Source organism: Mus musculus, chromosome 5, assembly GCF_000001635.26.
Source record: "Mus musculus strain C57BL/6J chromosome 5, GRCm38.p6 C57BL/6J".
NCBI lineage: Eukaryota > Metazoa > Chordata > Mammalia > Rodentia > Muridae > Mus > Mus musculus.
Window position 1 is genome coordinate 125,928,737 of NC_000071.6, and position 24,558 is coordinate 125,953,294.

Genomic DNA, 24,558 nt, shown 5'->3' on the forward strand with positions numbered 1-24,558 from the left:
GAAAGTTCTTCCAGTCTATGTTTAAGGTGGCCAGAGATAGTCATAATGAAGTAACGGATAAATGGCTGCAATCTCCCCTACTCCTCCACCCACACCCACCCCTCCCACACCCTGCTTATTGGTTCTGTGTCTTTAGATAAATCAAATAAGGCAATAAGACGAGCCATGAGATTTTGGATATATATGTATATCAACATCAGCGAAGGATCTGGGGATGTGGCTCAGGGGTTAAGGACACTTGCTGCTCTCATAGAAGACTGGAGTTTGGTTTCCAGCACCCACATCAGGTGGCTCCTACCGTCTGTAACTCCAGATCAAGGGGACCTGATGCCTTCTTCTGGTCCCTGAAGGTATGTGGACATTTACACACACACACACACACACACACACACACACACACACACACACACACAAATGTAAGACCTAGTCACTTTTTCAAAAATGGGTCAACAAAACACAACATATAGCTTTCAAACATCACTGTATAAGAGTGAGGAAAGCAGTTTTGTAATACAGATGGACAAGTCTTTTGTTAAACAAAGATTTACCAAAAGAAACAGACATAAATTGCTGATAGCACCTGCCTTGGGCCCACAATGAGGCTGGTCTTGGTGGGCAGAAGTGAGAGAGCAAGGTGTGATTCCCTTTACTACCATGGCTACCCAGATTAGGTATAAATATTGCCTTTGGCTGTCGTCTGTCTTGAAAAACTAAAGGAATCAAGTTCAGAAAGCAATAGAAAGTGAGGAAGACAGTCACAGTGTACCTGGGTCCCATCCTCCTGTCTGTGATCCGTGCTGTAATAAAACAGAAGGCAAGGTGGATATAATTGGTCCCTAAGATGTGTTTATAAGATCCCCCTTCACAGATCAGTTGATTGCCCCCTCACCAGTACCTTAGGGCAAGCCCACAAACACTCTCCATAGCTGATTTTTCAAATAAGGATGAACAGGTCATGTATTGGAACATGGAGATGAGCCCTGGCACACAGCCCCACAGGCACATGAGTAAGCAGAATATCTGAGGCCAACATTAAGGAAGGAATGTGACCAGGACAGGACAAGGGTTGCCTCAGTAAAGTAATCTTGGGACACCAAACACATACCCCCCCAACACACACACACACCCCACACACACACCATGAATAGATCTGAAGTCAGACCTTTTTTTTTTTTTTTTTTTTTTGGTTTTTCAAGACAGGGTTTCTCTGTGTAGCCCTGGCTGTCCTGAAACTCACTCTGTAGACTAGGCTGGCCTCAAACTCAGAAATCTGCCTGCCTCTGCCTCCCAAGTGCTGGGATTAAAGGAGTGCACCACCACTGTCCAGCCTGAAGTCAGACCTTTAATTGTGTTTCTTCAACATGGCTGGACAACACACAGACACACACAAAGACACACACACACACAGACACACACACACACACACACACACACACACACACACACACCCTAAGGTGGATCTTAGCATCTTTCCTCGCCCTGCCATGTTGGTAGTGCAGACAAAATCATGTATTAATGATGCATACATATTTAGAACATTAAAGCAAGCCTTCATGGTGAGCATGGAAGCAGAGCTGGGTGTCTGCTAACTTCACTTAAGTTTTTCTAGTGAGATCATTTATTTTTGGTTACCATGGTGACAAATTAAAATGAGCTGTACCATGAGACTATATATGCTGTATATAAAAATATACAACCTAAATTAAATGTATATAAAATATTATGGGTACTCCATATATTCCCCCAAAGTATAAAAATAACACACTATAGTATTTTATACTATGTTATCTTCTATAGGTTATATTATTTGCTCAACAGTCCTTCTATTTCCATTTATTTCATAAAATACTATAAAATAATGTAACACACACACACACATGCAATATATGCACAATTCAGAATAGAGGACAGATCATACCGCCTCCCAGGGCTGATGTCTGACACCCTGGCTTTTCCCTGTCCCTCTGATGTGCTCTCACCTGTTTTATTACAACTGTTTCTATTTCTGCTCTCCCTAGACACCAGTGTAGAGGGCTCTGGTAATTAGTAGGCTGTCTGTCACCATTCTCTATCCTTAGCTTGCAACTTCATCCAACCGAGTTCAGAAGTTCGGTTTTGACTTAGCTGCAAATGACTCCTGTAGTCCTGAGAGTCTGAAACCAAGCTCTGCAGGCAGTAAGGAGAAGAGTCAGGGCTTCCACACGAGTGTCAGGCTTTATACCCTCAAGGCAGCTCCCCCAGACACATGTACACTCTTTATTTCTGTTGTTCTTCTCTGCCACCCATCCCTGAGGATACCTGCCTGTCAATAGGATATGCAGAGCTCTCCGTATTTGATTGTTTGAATGTCGAGGAAGAACCAAGTTCAAACAAAGGCAGCGTGTTTACAGACAGACTCAAGTAAACAAGTATCCTGGTGTGTGTGTGTGTGTGTGTGTGTGTGTGTGTGTGTGTGTGTGTGTGTGTATTAAGTATAAGCAACACTGATACATTTAAAGTTGTGTGCATATACAGAGAGAAATGAATGATGTGTGCACATATTCATACGTGAAAATAAAACAGATATTAAAGAAGAGATGTGGCAAAGATGGCAAACTAGTTCAATGGGTAGAGTGCCTGTCTAGCATCCATATAGTCCTGGGTTCAATTCCCAATACCGGCATAAACCAGGGATAATGACGAAAACCTGTAATTCTAGCACTTGGAAAGACCAATGAAAGGAGCCGAAGTCCAAGATCATCTTTGGATTTACAACAAGTTCATGGCCAGCATGGGAAATAGAAACTATGTCCCTGTCTTTAAAAATGAGGGTAGGGAGAGTAAGTATTAGCTCCAAGCCTCCCCCATGCTGTGGCTAAGCTGTCCTGGCATTTTACATTCAGATCCTATGATGTTAGCTCACTCTATATGCTGTTCTAGGCATAGACTGTCACCCACTTAAATAGCTCAGATGCTGCTGGCAGAAAATGCACGATCTTGACAGATGCCGAGAGTCGAGCCCTGCAGCTAGCTGTGTTAGTGATTCAGAGCCTTGGGACTTAAGGACTTGCTGGCAAATTGACACTTCCAAGTTGATATTTAGAGCCAAACAGAAGCGCCTAATAGCTAATAGCAGTCTTTTAAATTTGCCTCATGGAAATATCCCTTGGGGGCATCAGATGTTCCTCGGTGGAGAAGAGGTAATATTATTGGCTAATGAGTAAGGTGTGTGTTCTAAGGAGTCAGAGGGCAGTAAGATGTCTGGTGATATCAGTTCTGGGGTCTTCATTCCTGTGGGCTGTGTTACTGTTTCTTGTGCCTGGGACCGAATATCTGACAAGGAATCAATTAAGGAAAGAAGGGTTTACTTTGTATTATAATGCAAGGGCACAGATCATCTTTGTGGGGATGACATGGCAGCTTAGGTGTGGGGCATTTGGCCATGTTCCACCCACAGTTAGGAAGCAGAGTCGCAACTGAGGGATTGCCTCCATTAGATTGACCTGTGGGGAAGACTGTGGGGGTACTGTCTTAAATAATGATTGCTGTGGGAGGGCCCAGTTCACTGTGGGTGGTGCCATCCCTGCGCAGGTGGTCCTGGGTGATGAAAGAAAGCAGGCTGAGCAAGTGATGGAGAGCAAGCCAGTAAATACTGATACTTCATGGCCTCTGCTTCAGTTCCTGCCTTGAGTTCCTGGCCTGACTTCTTTCCATAGTAGACTCTGTAAGTCAAACGAACCCTTTCCTCCCCAGGCTGATTTTAGTCAGGGTTCTTGTCTCAGCAGCAGAGATGCAAACCTGGCCACTCCTTCAGAGGTACACCCCGAGACCTTTGTCTCCTAGGTGGCTCTAGAGCTCCTCTAGTTGGCCATGGTTCAGTATTAACCATGACAGGAGTCTACCACAAGAGACAGATATGAGCCAACATTGGTTGGCTTGTGCCTGCTGCTATGGTAGCAATGTGAAATTGCTAGTGTCTGGCCATTTTGACTAGAAGGGGCTTAGAGTGGACTCAAGTAAAGGGAATGCCCTCAGTAACCAGTCTTGATCCCACCACAGGCCAAATGACTAGAATTCCCTGGTGGGAAAGCAAGACTATCATTAAGAAATTCTATTATTATTATTAGCTATTTTGTTTTAAGTGTTTTTTATCTATTTAATTTTTTAGTGTAGTGCAAATATTTAAGAGTGGGTATATGCTCTGACACTTTAAGTATACCACACTTGCATGTATTCATCATGTTATAGAGCAGAACTCACCTTCTTTCTCCTTCATGACATGAGGTCTTATGTAGCCCAGGCTGGCCTTGAAATTGCAGTGAAGACAAGGATGGCCTGTCCCTCCTTGTCTTCCTGCTTTCACCTACCAAGCTTCCAGCTGTTAAGATTACAGGCATGATTTATGTGGGGCTGGGGACAGAAACCAGGGTCTCTGCCCACTAGGCAAGCCCTCTGTAAGGGAGATAATCCCAGACCTGCAGAACCGAATCTTTTCGTAGAAAGGAAAGTTGCACTTGGTGAACAATGACGTCCAGTTCATCTCCAGGCCCTGGAAGCCACAATTCTTCTCTGTTCCTATGAATGTACCTGATGCTTCATCCCGGGATTGGCTTATTTTATTTAGTATTGTCTCCTCTGAGTTCATCCATAGTCTTGAAGACGGCAGTGTGACTTTCATTTTTTAAGGATACATAGTATTATATTGTATATATCCTTTTGAGTCTGTTTCAGGGTGGAAGGATTCATTCTGGTAAGAGGGATTTTTTTTATTACAATGTTTCTTATTTAATTTAAGTAGAAAAATAATGAGATCGTGTGTATTTGGGGTATTGTGTGGTAATTTGATGCAGAAAGGCTATATATAGCAAACATATCAGGGTGATTGGCAAGTTCTAAGTAAAACCTTTCTAATTCTTTTTGTTGGGAAGTGTGGAGTCTCTTTCCTCTTACAAGCTGCCCACCAAGCATACTCCCCTGCCCAGAACCATTTTCTTTATAAATCTATTATTCTATTTGCACTTACTTAAAAAAAGAAAACCAACTGGGTTGGCAATTTTTACTCCATAATATTTACCTACCCAAAGCCTGCTGTGTCTTATATTCTATCTATGCATTTCTCACATCTCCAGTACAAAGCTCGGGAAACAGGAGAGAGATGGAAAGATAAAATTGTAATTGGCTCAGTTGTGTCTCACCACGGCCCCCCTTCCTGGGCTCATCCCTCTGATGCTATCTCAGTCCTAAACACCCTCATAGGAGCCAGAAAACCAACAAAGCACATCTTCCACTTTTATTTTTATTTACTTATGATTTTATTTTTGCATATGCATGCTCCTGTGTGAGCTAGCATGTATACATGGAGGCCAGAGGTCAGCCTTGGTGTTGTTTTTATTTTAGGACCCTGGCTTTTGAGTCAGAGTTCTCACCGGTCTGAGGATCATTGATCAGATAAGCTAGGTGATTGGCGGGGTTGAAGTGCCTATCTCCAGCCTCCCTGCTCCGCAACACTAGAATTACAAGCGCACATTTGAAGGAGGCAAAGGTTCTATAGCCAAGATGGACCCTCTCTTCCTGGGAGGAATCTGTAGTTATCTTTTGAGCAGTGCATCTTTCTAATTCACCCATAAAGAAAAGGCTTGTCAGGAACAGTCTGCTGGAAACACATTTCTTAGCTGTCACCTTAATTTTATTCTTAAGACCAGAGGTAGACAGCAGAAAGTCTGGTCCAATCTAGGATAAGTGGCATTTGTGCTCAGCAAAGAGAAGAGGAGAGACAAAGCAAGTTCCCTATGATCCTGAGCCTGCTTCAATGACAGCAGCAGAAAGTGGGTCACACGCATGCTTCCCCACCCACCTGCTTTTTGCTGACCAGAAATATTAAACTCCTTTTTGTGTATGTGCTGGGGATTGAAGCCAAAACACTGCATGCTCAGCTTAGTGCACTGCCGCTGTGTTCCGCCCCAGAAAAAGAAGAGGTCTTTAAGTTATTTCTTTATAGTTCAAATATCCACTCCCATCTCTCATTACAGCGTATTGATTCTTCTGTTAGCTTATGGACCTCGCCCTCCTCTGCCAGATTTGAGGCATCCAAACAGTTGAAGCTTGTCTTCAGCTAGGGAGGGATATATCTATCTGGTTCATTGCTTTTTGGGGGAGCTGGGGAGAACTCTAGTAAACACCCATAATTCATAAGATGAGGGAAGATAGACAGCTCCTGAGAGGGAAGATGCTATGTACCCTTGTCAAGCCTTAGGTCGTTAAGACCATAAAGCTAGACATTCTATTCAAAGGAAATTATCCCACAAAGTAAGTACAAAAGCAACCCAGCAGGCCCTCTCAAAAAATGCACACCACAGCTGTGCTGATGAAGTTCTGAGACAGATGAAGAGTCCAACTTAAAAACATGTCGTCTTAGTCAGGGTTTGTCTTCCTGCACAGAACATCATGACCAAGAAGCAAGTTGGGGAGGAAAGGGTTTATTCAACTTACATTTCCACACTGCTATTTATTACTGAAGGAAGTCAGGACAGGGACTCACACAAGGGAGGAACTTGGAGGCAGGAGCTGATGCAGTGGCCATGGAGGGGTGCTGCTTCCTGGATTGTGCCCCCCTGGTTTGCTCAGCTTGCTTTCTTATAGAACCCAGGACTTCTAGGTCAGGGATGGCACCACCCACAATGGACTGGGCCCTCCCCCTTGGTCACTAACTGAGAAAATGCCTTAGGGCTGGATCTCATGGAGACCTTTCCTCAAGGGAGGCTCACTCTTCTGTGATAACTCCAGCTTGAGTCAAGTTGACACGAAAAACCAGCCAGTTACACATGTTATGGGGAATGAGTGTAATAAATTGGTGGACTCTCAGAGTGGTTGACTGATGGAGGGAAAGATTCATTTACTCAGCTGTTTTCCCCATCTCACACACAGGTTGTCAATGCATTTCAAAGACAAGTCCTTAGGAGCAGAACCCAGTACATCAGGGACTATCCCACTTGAAATCAGTTGCACTGGTCTAGAAAGAGGCTCAAAGTCTCAGCACGTGGATCAGTATAAGTGCCAGGGAAGAGAGGCTGGCATCTGCACTCATGACTAGAACTGCAGAAAACCAAAGAATGCTGAGAGTGGGAGAAAGAGTCTTCCCCAGGGAATGGCACACCAATCGGCTATTCAATACAAAATAGTCAGCCCTGAACACAAACATGAAAGTAGCATTTTACAGACTGAGAAGGTAATATTTATGTATTTAGGATTATGTGATATATATATATATAAAATCTCACATATATATGTATATATATATATTTGTGTGTATATGTATATGTGATATCACACACACACATATATACATATATATAAACACAACATTAAGAAAGAAGAATTTTTTTATTTATTTTTTTATTACATATTTTCCTCAATTACATTTCCAATGCTATCCCAAAAGTCCCCCATACCCATCCCACCACTTCCCTACCCACTCATTCCCATTTTTTTGGCCCTGGCGTTCCCCTGTAATGGGGCATATACAGTTTGCGTGTCCAATGGGCCTCTCTTTCCAGTGATGGCCGACTAGGCCATCTTTTGATACATATGCAGCTAGAGTCAAGAGCTCCGGGGTACTGGTTAGTTCATAATGTTGTTCCACCTATAGGGTTGCAGATCCCTTTAGCTCCTTGGGTACTTTCTCTAGCTCCTCCATTGGGAGCCCTGTGATCCATCCAATAGCTGACTGTGAGCATCCACTTCTGTGTTTGCTAGGCCCCGGCATAGTCTCACAAGAGACAGCTACATCTGGGTTCTTTCGATAAAATCTTGCTAGTGTATGCAATGGTGTCAGTGTTTGGAAGCTGATTATGGGGTGGATCCCTGGATATGGCAGTCTCTAGATGGTCCATCCTTTCGTCTCAGCTCCAAACTTTGTCTCTGTAACTCCTTCCATGGGTGTTTTGTTCCCACTTCTAAGGAGGGGCATAGTGTCCACACTTCAGTCTTCATTTTTCTTGAGTTTCATGTGTTTAGCAAATTGTATCTTATATCTTGGGTATCCTAGGTTTTGGGCTAATATCCACTTATCAGTGAGTACATATTGTGTGAGTTCCTTTGTGAATGTGTTACCTCACTCAGGATGATGCCCTCCAGGTCCATCCATTTGCCTAGGAATTTCATAAATTCATTCTTTTTAATAGCTGAGTAGTACTCCATTGTGTAGATGTACCACATTTTCTGTATCCATTCCTCTGTTGAGGGGCATCTGGGTTCTTTCCAGCTTCTGGCTATTATAAATAAGGCTGCTATGAACATAGTGGAGCATGTGTCCTTCTTACCGGTTGGGCCATCTTCTGGATATATGCCCAGGAGAGGTATTGCTGGATCCTCCGGTAGTACTATGTCCAATTTTCTGAGGAACCACCAGACTGATTTCCAGAGTGGTTGTACAAGCTTGCAATCCCACCAACAATGGAGGAGTGTTCCTCAAGAAAGAAGAATTTTAAGTTTATAGTTATGATTGATTTTATGAGTTTTATATGTCAACTTGTGGTTGGTTCATATTATGTGTCAGTTTGGGATTCATGTGTGTGTGTGTGTGTGTGTGTGTGTGTGTGCTCACACATTTAATTTTATGTGTAATCCTAGTTAAACATCTATTGCTGTGCTGAACTCCATGACCAAAAGAAACTTGGAGAATTATCCAAATGGTTAACTTGGATTCCATGTCCCCTTCACAGTCTGTCATGAAGGGAAGTCAGAGCATGAGCTCAGGACAGAAACCTGAAGGTAGGAGCTGACGCAGAAGCCATGGAGGGGGTGCTACTTACTGGCTTGCTTCTCAGGGCTTGCCTTCTTATAGAACCTAGGACCTGCTCAGGGGTGGCATCGCCCACAGTAAGCTGGGCACCGGGCCTTCCCCACATCAATCATTGATCAAGACAACACCCCACAGATTTCCCTACAGGCCAACCTGATGGAGGCATTTTCTTAATTGAGGTTCTCTCTTCTCAGACAACTATAGCTTGTGTCAAAGTAACCACAACAGCAACAACGAAAGCTAACCAGACACTTATCAGTTTGGGATTAGTTTTTTTTTTGTGTGTCAGCTTGTGGTTGTCAGGTCAAGTTGTGGCTGTTGAACTTTTTGCTCAGCTTTGTCTCCTCAGGGTGGCTAGATGTGTTTCTAGAAGAGAGAAACCTCCTTTTGGTACAGAATAAAATCCCCTTTGATTTACTAATAAAGAAATAAAACGCATAAAAGGACACAGGTCTCTCCATTCCCTCCCCCCCCCCTCAGTCCTTGCTCTGGACTTATCCACCCGCCCCCAGTATCCCCTCACAATTTCCATCTCTTGCCCTATGCACAGCATTTCAACCTCAGACTAAATTACACCTTGCGCTTTTCTGTCTCTCCGGCTTAAGTATGACATACTGTGGGGTTTCTCTGCCTCCATAATGGTATGAACCAATTCCTATAATAAATCTCCCTTTATAGACTATATAAACCCTACTGGGTCTCTTTCCCTGGAGAGCCCTGACTAATACACTGTTGAGATAGGATATTAGACACGGTTCCAGGTACACCGTCCTAGTAAATATTTACTGAGTCTATTTTGCCGCGATAATTTCCCCATAGCGTGCAGATTATGGCAGCTCACATTTTATCCTAATATGCTGTGCGATGTTTATGCTGTGTGATCTATAGTAAATATTGATTTTTGCCAACACTGCTATTGTTCATTTGTGCCTCTTTAGTACGATTTCCATAGGCGACTTAAAGGGTGACCGAGAGGCAGGTAGGAAAGCGATGTTGTTCTCTTGTAAATAGTAGCGCATGTGAGAGAAAGACAGCGTAAAGGGCCATTTTCCACACCCTAAGCCCCTCTTTTTACCCAGGGAGGCAGAGCAGAGGGTGCTCACATGCAATTTGCAATCAGAGTTTCTTTGAGTCTCACTTCTATTACTTGCTATTTGAGGATTTTACAGCCACTGTATCAATTTTTCACTTCTGATAATTTTACAATGTTGTGATTAATTAAACAAAGGGGGAAAAAATAACAAAAATACATCTTTAAGGAGATTAGGATAGGAAAAACAAGGTGTCAGCAGGAATGCCAGAAGGACAGGAGATGATAATGGGGTGAGCATTAACCCTCTGTTTTTTTTTTTTCAAGACAGGGTTTCTCTGTGTAGCCCTGGCTGTCCTGGAACTCACTCTGTTGACCAAGTTGGCCCCAAACTCGAAATCTACCTGCCTCTGCCTCCCAAGTGCTGGGATTAAAGGCGTGTGCCACCACCATGCATGCTGGTGCCCGTGGATGCCAGAAGAGGGTGTCAGAACCCCTGGACCTGGAATTATAAGATGTTGTGAACTCTTTGAGCTGGATGCTGGGAACACAGAAACAAGAAATGCTCTTAACTTCCAAGCCATGTCTCTAGCATCCTCCTTCTTACTTGCAACTTGTGTGTGTGTGTGTGTGTGTGTGTGTGTGTGTGTGTGTGTGTGTGTGTGTTTGTATGCAGGTCTTGTGGAGGTAACCTCAGATGTTGTGGCTGTCTGCTCATGGATGCAATGGCCAGGTTGACATGAAGACATGAAGACAGCTTTTCACAGCTTTCCTCCTATCCCCAGAGTCTTACAATCTTCCTAATCCTTCTTCTGTTATGCTCTCTGGATCTGGGAGCAGGGTCTATAGATGTTCTGTTTAGAGCTGTTAATCTCCTTAGACTCCAACTTTCCCCTCTGGAAGTGTGAGAACTGGAAGGGAACCTTTCTAAAAGTTATTGCTTTTATTAAATTAGGCAGTGCAAGACACTCAAAACTCTCAGCCCTGACACTCAGCTCGTATTTATGTAAATGATTGATACTGTATGTACACCATGTGAGTGCAGGTGCTCATAGAGACCAGAAGAGGGCGACGATTCCCCAGAGCTGGAGTATCACATGCATGTGAGTGCTGAGATTTGAACTCTGTATGAGCAGTCAATGCTCTAACCCTGCCACCCCCTGGCCCACCAGCCACCTCTCCAGCCTGATGGTGTCAGGTGGTATTGTGTTGTACACTCCCTCCTGTGATTGGCTTGAGCCCAGTGGGACTTTGCTTATATTTTAAGCCAACCTCAACCACACAGGGAGACATTGCCCTTAGACTAGCCTGTTCTACAAACAGCTCATGGCAGCTTTGATCAAGGACACAGGCTGCTGCTTGTCAACAATCCCTGCCGGTTTGGGGAAGTCTGTAATGAGTTTAAAATGAATTTTTCAATCTTTTTTGTTGAATCTCTGATGTGATTTAGTGACAGAGCGTCTTTTAATTTGGGCCTCAGTGGGAGTGTTTCATTTACGGTATCAAAGCATTTTCAAAAGCGCATGAAGGAATTCTTGAAAAAAAATCAATAGCAAATATTATGTCTAACAACAACAACAAAAAATGAAGTTACAGATACAAATTTTAGCCACATGCTGGAAACAACAGCAGAAGCAGATAAAATATATGAAGGATCACTGGTAATAACACCAAAAATAAGTCAAAAAAGGAGAGAAAGAAGAGGTTCGAATGAGCAGAGCTGTGTAGTTTGTTGTTAGCCCCTTGCAGCTTGTTGTCTGGAGTGTGCAAGCACAGGGTAGAAACCCAGATGTGTCCTTAGGAATGCAATCCATCAAAAAATTCCAAGCTGCAGGAAGAATCCAGAAATTACAGTTTGGAGGACGAAGGTATGGGCAGGAGAGAGCTGGAAGAGGCGAGATTCCTGGGAGGGGTCGAGGGGTATTCAGCTGAGTACCTGTTAATATGTGCGTGTGAGAAAATTATCCCTGAGACCCAGAAGAGAACTGTAATGGAGAACGACCTCTGTCGGAGCCTGGTGCAAAGGCTGCTGGGAACAGCACAAAGGCTGCTGGGAGCAGCGCTGGCTTCCACAGGGTATATCAACAAACTTCACCGAGCCATCAGTATTGGTAGAGTCCACCGAAGGTTTGTGCCTTGTTGGTTGGAAACACTTAACTCTGGAGCGAGTACTCTTCTGGTCCAGCTAAATAAAAATCAGGACCTAAATAAATCAAAATGATTTTAAGTAACAATTGGATGTTAAAACAAATGTGTATTTCTGAGAATGTACCAGTATCTGTCAGTTAATACAGTAAAATTCATATTGTCTAATGTTCCGTCAAAAATAGTTAGATGCGAAAAAGAACCAGGTCAACATGAGAAGTATTAGGGCTACTAGTCAATCTAACAACTAATCAATTGGTCAGTCATTTAAACCAAGTGGTTATAGCTGTTAGTAATTAAGGATAGTATAATTAGTAAATTAGTATGTCATAACAGAGTATATTTTCTATCTTTGAAGCATGTTGAATTTTATTTTTTAAGTAAAAAGGTTTATTGTTTTTTATTTATGCTTATGTATGTGTGGGTATGTGCATGTTTGAGTGTAATACCCAAAAAGGCCAGAAGAGGGCGTTGGATTTCCTATAGCTCTCATTACAGGCAACATGAGTCTCAATGTGGGTGCTGTTAACCGGACTCTGGTTCTCTGTAGGAGTAACAAGTGCTCTTAATTGCTGAGCCACCTCTCCACCCCTGATTTCCTTTATTTCTGAAGATAAAATTAATGAGCATAGAGGGAAGGCTACATTTTTGAAGTTGTGTGTTTCAGAAAAAATGAGAAGTTCGTTTATCTGTGTGGGAGCCTGTGGCTCAAAGCTTCAGTTATTCAGCTTTGGCTCTCAGGTGCACACTGTAACTTCTTTCCCAAGGCAGCTGCCTTGTGTCCCACTCTTGGATATTGTGGTGTTTCTGAAATTCAGGCTATCTCAAATGTCTTCCTGCTGATGCTAAACTCAGCATCCTGTTTCAGATAAATTAAGTGTGACTGAAAAATCACACACAAAACAATCTCTTCAAGCTTTGAGGCACCATGAAAAACTCAAAACAATTGGGGGTTACAGCACACCAACCAGTAGAGGTGCTTTTCACCCAGAGCTGGGAATGTCTCTCACTTGTTAGAGTGTTTGCTCATCATGCACGGGGTCCTGGGTTTATTCCTATAAACTGTATGGGCTTATACATACCTCTAATTCCAGAACTCAGGAGGTGAGGAAAGGAGGATCCAGAGTTCAAAGCCAGCCTGGGCTATATTAGATCCAGGAGTGAAGGGGAGGAAATATAAAAAATGCTGAGGGTCAAAGCCATGAGTAATGAGGTCAAGAGTCAGAGGCTTCAAAAGAAAACATTATTTATTGTTAGCCTCACCATTCACTGCAAGGGAATGGCGCCTCTCACAGTGGGCTGGGTCTTCCTCCATCATTTAGACAGTCTCTCACAGACATGCCCACGGGGCAACCTGGTCTAGATATTTCCTTATAGCTGTCTTGTATGAGGCTATGCCAGTGCCTAGCAAATACAAAAGTGGATGCTCAGGATCATCTATAGAATGGAACGCAGGGCCCCCAATGGAGAAGCAAGAGAAAGCACCCAAGGAGCTGAAGTGGTGTACAACCCTATAGGTGGAACAACAATATGAACTAATCAGTATCCCCAGAGTTTGTGTCTCTAGCTGCATATGTAGCAGAAGATGGCCTAGTTGGCCGTCATTGGGAAGAGAGGCCCCACAGGGGAACACCAGGACCAAGAAGTGGGTGTGGATGGGTAGGGGAGCAGGGAGGGGGGAGGGTATAGGGGATTTTAGGGAAAGCATTTGAAATGTAAATGAAGAAAATACCTAATAAAAAATTGGGAAAAAGAAAAGAGAAGAGAAGAGAAGAGAAGAGAAGAGAAGAGAAGAGGAAAGAGAAGAGAAGAGAAGAAGAGGAAAGGAGAGGGGAGGGGAGGGGAGGGGAGGAGAGGGGAGGGGAGGGGAGGGGAGGGGGGAGGAGGGGAGAGGAGGGGGGAGGAGGGGAGAGGAGGGGAGAGGAGGGGAGGAGGGGAGGAGGGGAGGAGGGGAGGAGGGGAGGAGGGGAGGAGAGGAGAAAGAGAAGAGAAGAGAAGAGAAGAGAAGAGAAGAGAAGAGAAGAGAAGAGAAAAGAGAAGGAGAAACAAAACAAAATGAAATGAAACAAAACAAGACGATTTACTAAGGAATTTACTAAGGAAAGAATCTTTTCTCTGGGGCTGGAGAGCCAACTCCGTTTTGCTGCCCTTGCAGAGGACCTGAGTTCAGTTCCCAGCACCTGTATTCCTGCAGCTCACAACTGCCTGTAACTCCAGCTCCTCTTCTGGCTTCTATATGCATCTGCACAGACAAGTACCTATAAATAAAAATAAAATGAAACTTGGGAAAATAAATAAACAGCAAGCAAGGGGAACCCGGGGAAATGGTTTCACGTCAGTCTTGTTTCCCCAGGAAATTTTAGAAGGCGTCTTCATTCCATATAAATGTTGACCTAGATCCAAGGACATGTGTTTATTGTAGGTTAGGAATGTCTGGGATTTGTTCTTGGGGGTGATTTGAAATCATATTCTACAATTTTTGTGTCCTTCTTGGTTTATAATGAAAACAGCAGGCAGTAAACACATTCGTATTTCCTTATTACTGTTTATCCTCCCTCCCCGATTTTTAGGTCCTGAAGCATCTAGGCATGACAGCAATACGTAACTTACTTCCCTCATAAAGCATTACGGCGGTGCCAGAGGGCAGTACTCTGAGCGGATTGCTGGCTAAACACGCAGTACGGCCTTCACACTCAGAGCAAACATGTCAGCTGATAATTTCTCATTGGTCGCACCAGAAACAGTCAAGCAGTCCATCTTAAAAACAGTCCATCTTAAAAGTCTTGACACTGCCAGTCCCGGTACCTAATTCACAAAGCTGGCTTTGAGCTTTGCTGAACGTCTCTCTAGATGCTGTTGTTTGACCAAAGAAACAATCTCCCAGGGAAGAGGCAAGCTACTGATGGCTCACACAGGAGCCTGTTACAGATCCCAGGAACACCAGGACAAAGCCAGCTCCCACCATTTGCCGTTAATCTCTGAATGGGCAGTGGTTTTCTATTTAATTCTGGACTATTGGATGAATTACTTTTTAGAATAAAAGTCTTTGATGAATTTATTCTTTTTTAGGTGTTTTGAAGTCACAGAAGAATTGCTTTTGCTATGGTAGAGACCCCTTCACTCCATGAGTGTGCATGCGCATATGAAAGCAGAGGTCAATGCCCAGCGTCTGTTTTCTATTGCCACTCACCTTATACATTACAAATATTTTTAAAGTATGTGTGTTCATATGCACGCTTGGGTACTTACCTTGTATATGTGGGGGCGCGCGTGTGTGTACAGTGCATGTCTGGATGTGGGAAGACATCTTGCAGGAGTCCGATTCTTCTTCCTCTATGTGGGTTTCTGGAATGAAATCCAAGTAATCAGACTAGCCAGCTCACCGGCCCCTCGCCTCATATATTTTGCGACATGGTCTCTCATGGAACCCAGAGCTCACCAGTCAGCTAGGGTAGCTTCCAGGAAGCTCCAACGATCCTCCTTTCCCTGTCCTACAACCCAGCGCATTACTGACCCATACTCTCATGCCTGTCTTTTCTACAAGGATGCTGGCAATTTGATCTCAGGTCCTCTTGTTTGTATGGCAGATCCTGACTAAGCCAGCCCCTCAGCTTCTGTATCACTGTTTCTTTGACTATTCACCATAGGAAACATCTGGGCTGTTGTCCATTCGAGTTATGACAATTACAGTTGCCATGAACGGGAATTCCTCATCAGAGAGTCTTTTCTTATCTGGCTATAGGAAAATGGCGCGGGGTAGGGGTGGGGGTGGGGTGGGGGTAGAAGTGGGAGTGGGGGTGGGGGGAGACTCGCTGAGTCTTACAGAACTCTTTTTCTATAATGAGTGATTGAGAAGTAATTTTCTGATGCGCATGAGAAGTCCCACGCCTCTCCTCTGAACATGCCTGCCTCATGCTGTTCCTCAGATATATTAAGTCGTTGGGTCCTTTGGCGATCTTGCTGTTTAAAGTTACTTCCGTTCTTCTTCACAGTGCTGGTTACTGGTTACTCCATCATGGGCACAGAACTGTCAGAGGAGAATGGGAGCCCTGTTCCTCACACAGCTTCTGGGATCTGAAGAAGGGAGGTGGGAGGGGAAAAATCGATACTAGTGACCGCCATCCTTCATCGGCTGCGACGGGGCCGGTGGGAGCACTATTTCCACCTTTGGTGAAAATTGGGTTATAAGTGTTGGGAAAGCAGAAAGGGATTTTTGATGGCAAAATCTACTTCTGCCTTCAAGGATGGATGGTTTTGCTGAGGAAATATGAGCATATAAGCCGCAGCGGCAGGAGCCTGGGTGGCGGGGAGAGGCAATATTGAAGCTCAGTGCCACATTGCTGTTTCTCTGCCGTGTTTATTTCCTTCAACTGTCCTCATTGTCGTAAAAACTCAATTAGAGTCTCTTCCTCTCCTAGGAGCCTCCTCAGTCAGAATTCCAGCATCCCAAAGATACATTGTAATTAATGCATGATAGTGAATTGTTTTGGGATAGCCTGTCGCTAGTTAGCATGACTTAAGGGATCCCCTGTGGGACCCTGTGGGAAACCCTCCATTTATACTTAGAGGGGAACTATCTCCCATCAGCCTCAGTGGCAAACCTAAAGAAGTGGGTGGGGCTGGGAAATGGCTCTATGGGTAAAGGGCTTTCGGGAAAACTTGTGTTTAAATCCTTATTATAGTTCAATCCAGTTGTCAACTTGACAATAAACCTAGACACAAAACTTGACACAAACCTGGGAAGAGAGATCCTCAGTTGAAGAATAGTCTAGATCAAATTTTCTTAACTGCTGATTGATGTGGGAGGGCCCAGCCCCTACTATGGGTGGTAGCACCCCTGGATTGGTGGTACTGGGTGCTATAAGAAAGCAGGCTGAGCAAGCCATGGTGTACAAGCCAGTAAGCAGGACTCCTTCATGACCTCTGCTTTGCATTTCTTCCCTAACTTCCCTCCTTGACAGTAAAACAAACCTGATAAGGTGAAATAAACACCTTTCTTCCCAAGTTGCTTTTGGTCATTTTCTTATCACAACAATAGAAAGCAAACAAAGACAGTCTTGCTTTGTAGTCCAGGCTTGCCTGGAACTTATAATTCTCCTGCCTCAGTCTCCTGTGTGCCGAGATTACACGCATCCACCACTTTACTAGGTATCAGTGATATGATGATGTAAGAATTATCATTCATATTTAAGACCTGATGTGGTGGTATACGCATATTTAGAAATATGTACCAAAATGTTAACAGCATTTATGAGGGGAAGAAAAAAAAAAGATCCTGTCTCCAAATGGATTTTAAAATCTTGAAGAAACATCTGGTTTTAGTTTATATCAAGCCATTTTTTCCCCCTTTGGGAGGATTTTGCTGACCTGATTTCTCAGATATTCAAAGTTTACATGGTGGCCATGTTGTCATTCTCAGAAGATGTCTCCCAATGAACTCCTGTCTTTCAAAGTAACTCTGCCTGTCTGTCTATCTATCTATCTATCTATCTATCTATCTATCTATCTATCTACCTATCTATCTCTCTATCAATCCATACACCTACCTTCCCTTCCTTCCTTCCTTCCTTCCTTCCTTCCTTCCTTCCTTTCTTTCTTTCTTTCTTTCTTTCTTTCTTTCTTTCTTTCTTTCTTTCTTTCTTTTTTTCTTTCTTTCTATCCATACACCTGTCTGTCTCTCTGTCTGTCATCTACCTATCATCTATCACCTTATCATCTATCTGTCTATCTATCTATCTATCTATCTATCTATCTATCTATCTATCTATCTATCTATCTGCCAATCAGTATGCTATGATGTCTGTATGGAGGTCAGAATATAACTTGTAGAAGTTGGTTCTCTTTTTTCACTGTGTGGGTTCCGGGGATCGAACTTAGGCTGCCAGACTTGGTGGCAAGCACCTTTACCCACTGAGCCACCTCACAGGGCCCAAGCTTCTGTTTTCTAACATCAATCCTTCCTCAGCCCCTCGACCACATTTTATTTCAAGGTGTTGGGTGCAGGGTCCTGGCGGAGCCGGTTCTAACGTCCATGGATGCAGAAGCTTCCAAGTGGGTTTTGGCCACGGTGAGAGGCCCATACTGAAAAGGCCTCTGAATGCAATAATTGAATAGACATAATTACAAGGCTTCATGCCATGTGAAATTGTAAATAGACTGACAATGTAATTTGCACTCATTTATGATACAGTAGCTCATTAAGGCTCCAATTTCCATCCCTTTCATTAACAAGCTCATCTGCCCCTCTGAGTGAGGCCCCTTTTGTGTGAGGTGTGGCTCTCTGCCCACAGCGATGCCCAAGCGAGTGCAGAAGCACTCTTGGTGACAGTGCAGTGAGTGGCCAAGTGGTATCCTCAGGGTGCTTATCCGTCAGCAAAAGAGAAACAGGTGCAAATTATGGGATGTCTCTCTCTCTCTATGTATATTTTTTTATTTGAGTACATCTATTTTGTTTGGATGGCAGAGAATTCTTAACATTAAATATAAGCTGTGGGATGCTAATACACCTTCCACAATCATAGTCCCTGTGCCATGGTTTCGTGGGGAGAATTAAATGAATGGCCAACCTGCATGCTAAGCGCAGGGCATGGTGCCTGGCAGAGCGAGTGCTTCAGAGATGTTTGTAAGGGAGTTGAGTGCTCAGCTCCACCTGCAAACCAAACCTTCCTCTGTAGAAACAGAATAGTGGTCAGCAGGGTTACACTGGAAAAAGGGAGTCTCTATGCTGCCAAGGCTGGTGGCCATGAGCAAAGAAGTACTTGATGGATGCTGAGCTTTGAATCCACCATTTCTTTTCTTCCTCTGGTGAACTGTGTGGCAATCCGAACCTGCCTGCTGCCAGGCTCATCCTTCTCCAACTACAAAGTGCCACTGGTCACCGTGATATACATTACCTGCTCATTATCTGTGCAGGCCTCAAGTTAGACACACCCAGAATCTACAGTTAAAATGAAAACCAATGATGGCTCAGTGGTTAAAGGCACTTACTGCCAAGCCTCATGACCTGAGTTTGACCCTGTTACACATAGAGGAAGGAGAGAACCAACTTCTAGATGTGTTCTGGCTTCCACAAGCTCTCTGTGGAAAACACACACACACACACACACACACACACACACACACACACACGTAATAAAAAAAAAAGAACTAGTGGGCAACATGTTGGACTTTATTCTTCTTTCTTCAAAAGGATTGTCTCCGTTTTTCTGTCTTTCGCACCATCCTGTTTTCCCTACAGATGAACTAAACATACATTTCTTTGTTTCCGTACTGTGGATGACACACCACCAGCAGCTTCACGCTTCTGCCATCACGACTTCCCTGCCATGATGGACTGTGCTCTCATACTGTGAGCCGAGACAAATGCATTCTTTCTTAAGTTGCTTTTTATCAGGTGTGTTGTCCTCGCAACAACACAGCGACTAGCACATTCCGCTTTGCTTCTTTCTGCAGTTTTCTGTGTATCTTCTCTTCTTCACTCACACAGATTTCTGTGGTAGAGTTTATGGATTTTCTACCACCTGCTGCACACTGGCTAAGCATCTCAGATTCAGGACACCAGTTGTCATAGTCAGCTTCCGGGGTCAACGTGACACTGACCTAGAGTCACCTGGGAAGAGAGAACCTCAGCTGCAGAACTGTCAGACCAGCTTAGCCTATGACCATGTCTGCTAATGGATGGAGGAGGGAATAGCCCACTCTGGGCAGTTCAATCCCTATGTGCATGGGCCTGGGCTGTATAAGGAAGGTATATAGCAAGCCAGAGGAAGCAAGCCAGTAAGCAGTATGATTCTTACTGCCTCTGCTCCTACTTGAGTTTCTGCCTGACTTTCTTCAGTGACAGACTGTGACTTGAAAGTGAAAGTCAAATAAATACTTTCCTCTCTGGTATTTATCACAGCAAAAGAGATTGAGCTAGAATGCCAGCTCAGCCCCAATAATGACCATAGTTCTTGTCACACACAAGGAAACTGAGTCATGGGTTATTTTGAGCTGCCAGCTGTGTATCACAATCAGTGAGCTGTAGAGCTTGGATTCCAGCCTAGTCCATCTCAGTGTAGCCCAGAGGTCTTGTTCATTACCTCAGCTGGTTTTCCTACATTAGTGTTCCTTTGTATATTTTGTGAAAACATCACTTTCTTAGCATTTAAGTTGCTGTGTACGCTACTCCTGTGTTGAACAAAACCATGGGTCATCGGCTTTATTTTAAATAGATCTAGCACCGAAACACATTTTACAGTCTGGGCTCTTGTACAAATTGAAAAGAAAGAGAAAGAAAAGAAAGTTTATACAAAGCCTGTCTCCAAAGAACATCAAATGAGCAAAACGTATTCTTTCTCTAGCCAAATGACACACAGTCCAGTTTTGACTGCTTTTTGCTAGTTTTGTGACTGCTGGTAGTTTATGAAGCTCTCCAGGTTTGTCTGTCTATCTGTCTGTCTGTCTGTCCAGTGGGGATAATCAGGGACCTACTTTGTAAGGTTGACGAGAAAATTAGACTACAAATATTTTTAAATAATTTTTTGGATATTTTCTTTATTTACATTTCAAATGTTATCCTCTTTCTCAGTCCCATCCCCTTCCTGGAAACGCCCCTATCCTTTCCCCCCTCCCCCTGCTTCTATGAGGGTGTTCCTCCACCCACCTACCCTCTCCCGCCTCCCCCCCCCCCGGATTCAAATGTTTTTATTATCAAATTTTTCATTAAATAAAAACTACTCTACCACGTGTCTGTAACAGAGTGATGGGAGGGACTCTGTCAAGCACAGATATGAGGCAGAGATGTGAGTGGGATGTGACCAGTTCTGGGTACAGGAGTCTAGTATTAATCATGCTCATATTTGTGCCCAGTGGATTCTTATTCCCTCTTCACTGGAGAACAATGGCTGCTTTTAACTCTGGGTACAGTTTGAGTCCATTTTAAAGACAAGAGAAAGCTATTTGTTTACAAGGTAAGTTTTTATTTTTAACTCGATTCTAGTTTTATACCTGAGTTGATGTGCCACCTCCTTGTAGGGACTCTTGGGGTGAAGCCTGGGCTATGGGGAGACACTCCAACTGATGGTAAGATGGAGATTCTGAGTGCCCAGTGAGTCTGGGAGTTAAGGGATAGATAAACATGTCATTCATTATTTTTGCTTGGAAGATCTTCAGTTCTTTCTGGTTGATCCGAGAAAACCTTCTACTCTTAAAATAAAGTTAAAGCATCCCGTCCTATGTTAAGCTTCTTCGAATCCTCTCCCCACTGTTAGCCAGTGTGTCTCTGATACAGCTCTGCCATGACTCTTCCTCCTCCTTATCACCCATCCTAGTCTTCCTTCTGTGAAGCTCTTGGGGATACTCATGTAAATCATGGAGCAAGACAGGGTTGATGAAGCCTTTCCACGGTGTTCTGGCTATTTTTATGTCAACTCAAGACAAGATAAGGTCATCTGGGAAGAATAAATCTTAATCAAGAAAATGCTTCTGTGGACTCTGACTGTAGGCAAGTTTGTGGGGGCATTTTCTTAAGGGGTGATTGATATGGAAGGGTGCAGCCCATTGTGGGCTGTGCCACCCTCAGGATTGTGGTCCTCCAGTGGTACAAGAAAACAAGCTGAGCAAGCCAAGGGAAGCAAGCCAATAAACAGTGTTCCTCCATGGTCTTTGTAACAGCCCTTACTTTCAGGTTCCTGTCTTGAAGTCCTATCTTGACTTCTCTTGGTGATGGATTGTTGCTTTAAGTATAAACTAGATAAATCCTGTCCTGCTCAAGTTGCTTTTGGTCATGGTGTTTCATCACAGCAATAGAAACCCAACTAAGACACACTTGGGCTCTGGAAGCCCTAGTAAGCTGGGCTTAGCTGCCCATTCTCAATACACCAAGTGAACAGACACTGGTAGTAAAGAACAGAGAAAGGAGATTTATTCAGTGTGGCCATCTTGGGAAGAAGAATAAAAAAGAAGTCTTGTCACACCCAAAGTCTACCTTTTGGGTCCTGACCTATGGTTTAGATTAACATAGATGTGTGCATCACTAAGCTGTCCTGGCCAAGGTGTGGTCCTGCCTCTCATCACTCGTTTCTGATCTCTTTAGCAAGATGGCCTGACAGTTGTTAGAATTGTGTGATATTACTTCTCAGAAGACAAGTTTTGCCCCTGGTTAGCACTAGGCTTTAGCTTTTCTCTCCCACCCACATAAGATTCCAGGGCAAATTCCAGTTCCTTTGGGATAGTTGTTTCTGGTAGTCAGTGGCACAACTATCTGTCTTAAGAATATCTTTCTTCTTGGCAGGATGGTTGCGTGGCTTCCCACTTCTATTGGCCCAAATTATTTGGACACACACACAAAGACACAGACACACATAGACACACACACAGAGACAGACAGACACACTTATCGTTTTTGTTTGTAAGACACACAGCACCTTGTTCATCCCCATGTACATTTCTCTCGTAAGAGCCCAGCATTCTTGATTTTAATCATTTGCCTGCAGATTGCATTGCAGAAAGTGCTCAACTGTGCACCCCCAAATTAACAACAAAAACCTTGAAACTCATACTCATGGTGGTGTCTGATCTAATTCTCGGGCCCTAGTTGTGAATTCAAATGCCTGGAATAGGATAGACATCAAATAACTTCATCAATGGGAACAGTAGAAAACCCAGTGGGAGATACTAACAGATTAACTAATCCAGGATCCCAATCCTGCTCTAAACATGATGCCAATCAAAAGCTTAGATAGTCAGATCAGATGGAAACACACAGAGCAACAGACAGTGTGTGTGTGTGTGTGTGTGTGTGTGTGTGTGTGTGTGTGCCTATGTGAGTGGTGTGTGTGTCTATGTGAGTGGGTTATGTGTGCTTGTGTGACTTATTTTACTTATATTGTTTTTTTTTTCTTAAATTACATCCTGAGTGATGTAATGACAGAGAAAGTCTCTTTAGTGCTCAGGGGTAAGTAATTTTCCACAGAGAAAAAATCACATGAATTTCAGAGCCCCCAGGCCATAAGCTTAAACCCTGCTGTCACTTCTGAGTGTCCCTGGATGGGACTCTTCTCTTTGCTGAGCTGCAGAGTTCATGAATCATTAATGGAGACTGCAATGCCCATTGTACCAGCTCTTCGTTAGCATCAGTAAGACACTGCAATTAGATTCAGTCCCCGGCACAGGGCAGGCAGGCAGCTCACAAATGTTATCTCTTCTTCACAGAGCAGAACCCTGGGACTGCCCTCCAGAGAGCTGGAGGGAGGCGCACTGTTCTCGGATTCTCTGAAGGACGTTTAATTCTTCAATCAGATCCTGAAGGCAAAGACATCCAAGACAAGCTAAGGAAAATGACTGCTGAAGGTTCTACCGAGAACAACTCACATCTCATTCTTCATGGACTGAGAACGTGAGACAAAGATTCATCGATGGTGCCAGGGAATTTACCGAGAGCTAACAGTAGAACATGACCTTTCACCCGGATGAACGTGTGTCAAGTAAGAAGATAATTGAAGTATGATGACAACAGAGATGCAAAGGCTGTGTGGTTTAAGTACTCTTCTTACCTGCAACAGGAGGTTGCATAGAGTGTTTCCATGATTTGTAGAATTCCAGGTCTCTCCACCACCTTGTCTTTCTCAGCTTGCTTTTTCTCTCCTTCCCTCGTTTATACACAATATCCTGACCTTGCTATAGCTTGTGCAGCACGTGGTTGGGACATGTGGCTGGCTGTAGAACTTCGTGCTGATTAATTTAGCCTCCCTCTGAAGCAGCCTCCTGATACTTGTTTTGTAGCCTCCTGAGTGTCTAGGGCCACTTTCTTTGGTGAATGCTTTAGTTTTCATGGGGCTAGAGCAGAAACGAGTGGTGGTGAAAACTGTCAAGTTAGTGAACGTAGCGACAAGGGAGTTTTTACTTCTCTGGGGTTCCTAGTTAGTCCTGAAAACACCGCTATTAAAGTCATCATTAAACAGATGCCTGGGCCTTGCCTATTGCTTCATGTACCTGTTGGGACAAATCTGCAGAGCTCCTAACCTTCAGGGATTTGTAAGAGGTGGGGAGGTTTGTGGCATCTGGCACCGGATATCACAGCAATCTTAGTCAACTATGTGAGTTTCACTTACTGCGCTGACTTCATAAGAGACACGTTTGAGGGTCCGGCTTTGAGAATCCTTGTATTTGTTAAACAGGTCAGCTGATGAGTGACCCACCCTGAGATATCCTCAATTCTGTGCCATCTGCTTAGACCCTCAATCAATCCAGAGCTCTCTGAGCATGGACCAAACACAGCAGAAAGGATGTGAGCCCCTTTCCATTTTACAATGCTGGATCTGAGAGCTGTTCGTGTGCTGGCGGAGAGGGTTTGCAAAAGGAAACAAGGCATCCCATGGGTGTGACTGGGAAGAGCGAGAGGCTCTCAAGGGAATCTTAGAGAGTGGGGAACCCTCAGTTCCTCTCAAGTAGCCCTGTCACATCCGTTCAGCACACACATTGCTTTTGAATGCTTTCGAGCTCTGGTGTGTCGGAGATGAAAGCCACGATACTGAACATTGTGGTCCTGCCAGAAAAGGGTAAATGGGAAGCCTGGATTTGTGCCTCACTAGACTGTTAGACAGTAGTCCAATACTCTTTGATA

The 24,558-nt window shown here is 43.9% G+C and overlaps 1 long non-coding RNA gene across 1 annotated transcript; it reads left to right on the forward strand.

Annotated features, from left to right (window-relative positions):
* The first annotated feature begins 32 nt into the window (after positions 1-32).
* Positions 33-23,897, forward strand: 1700048F04Rik (RIKEN cDNA 1700048F04 gene). The gene is made up of 2 exons (NR_166411.1): positions 33-350; positions 23,148-23,897. It is a non-coding gene; the product is annotated as an RIKEN cDNA 1700048F04 gene (long non-coding RNA).
* Positions 23,898-24,558: the final 661 nt, after the last annotated feature.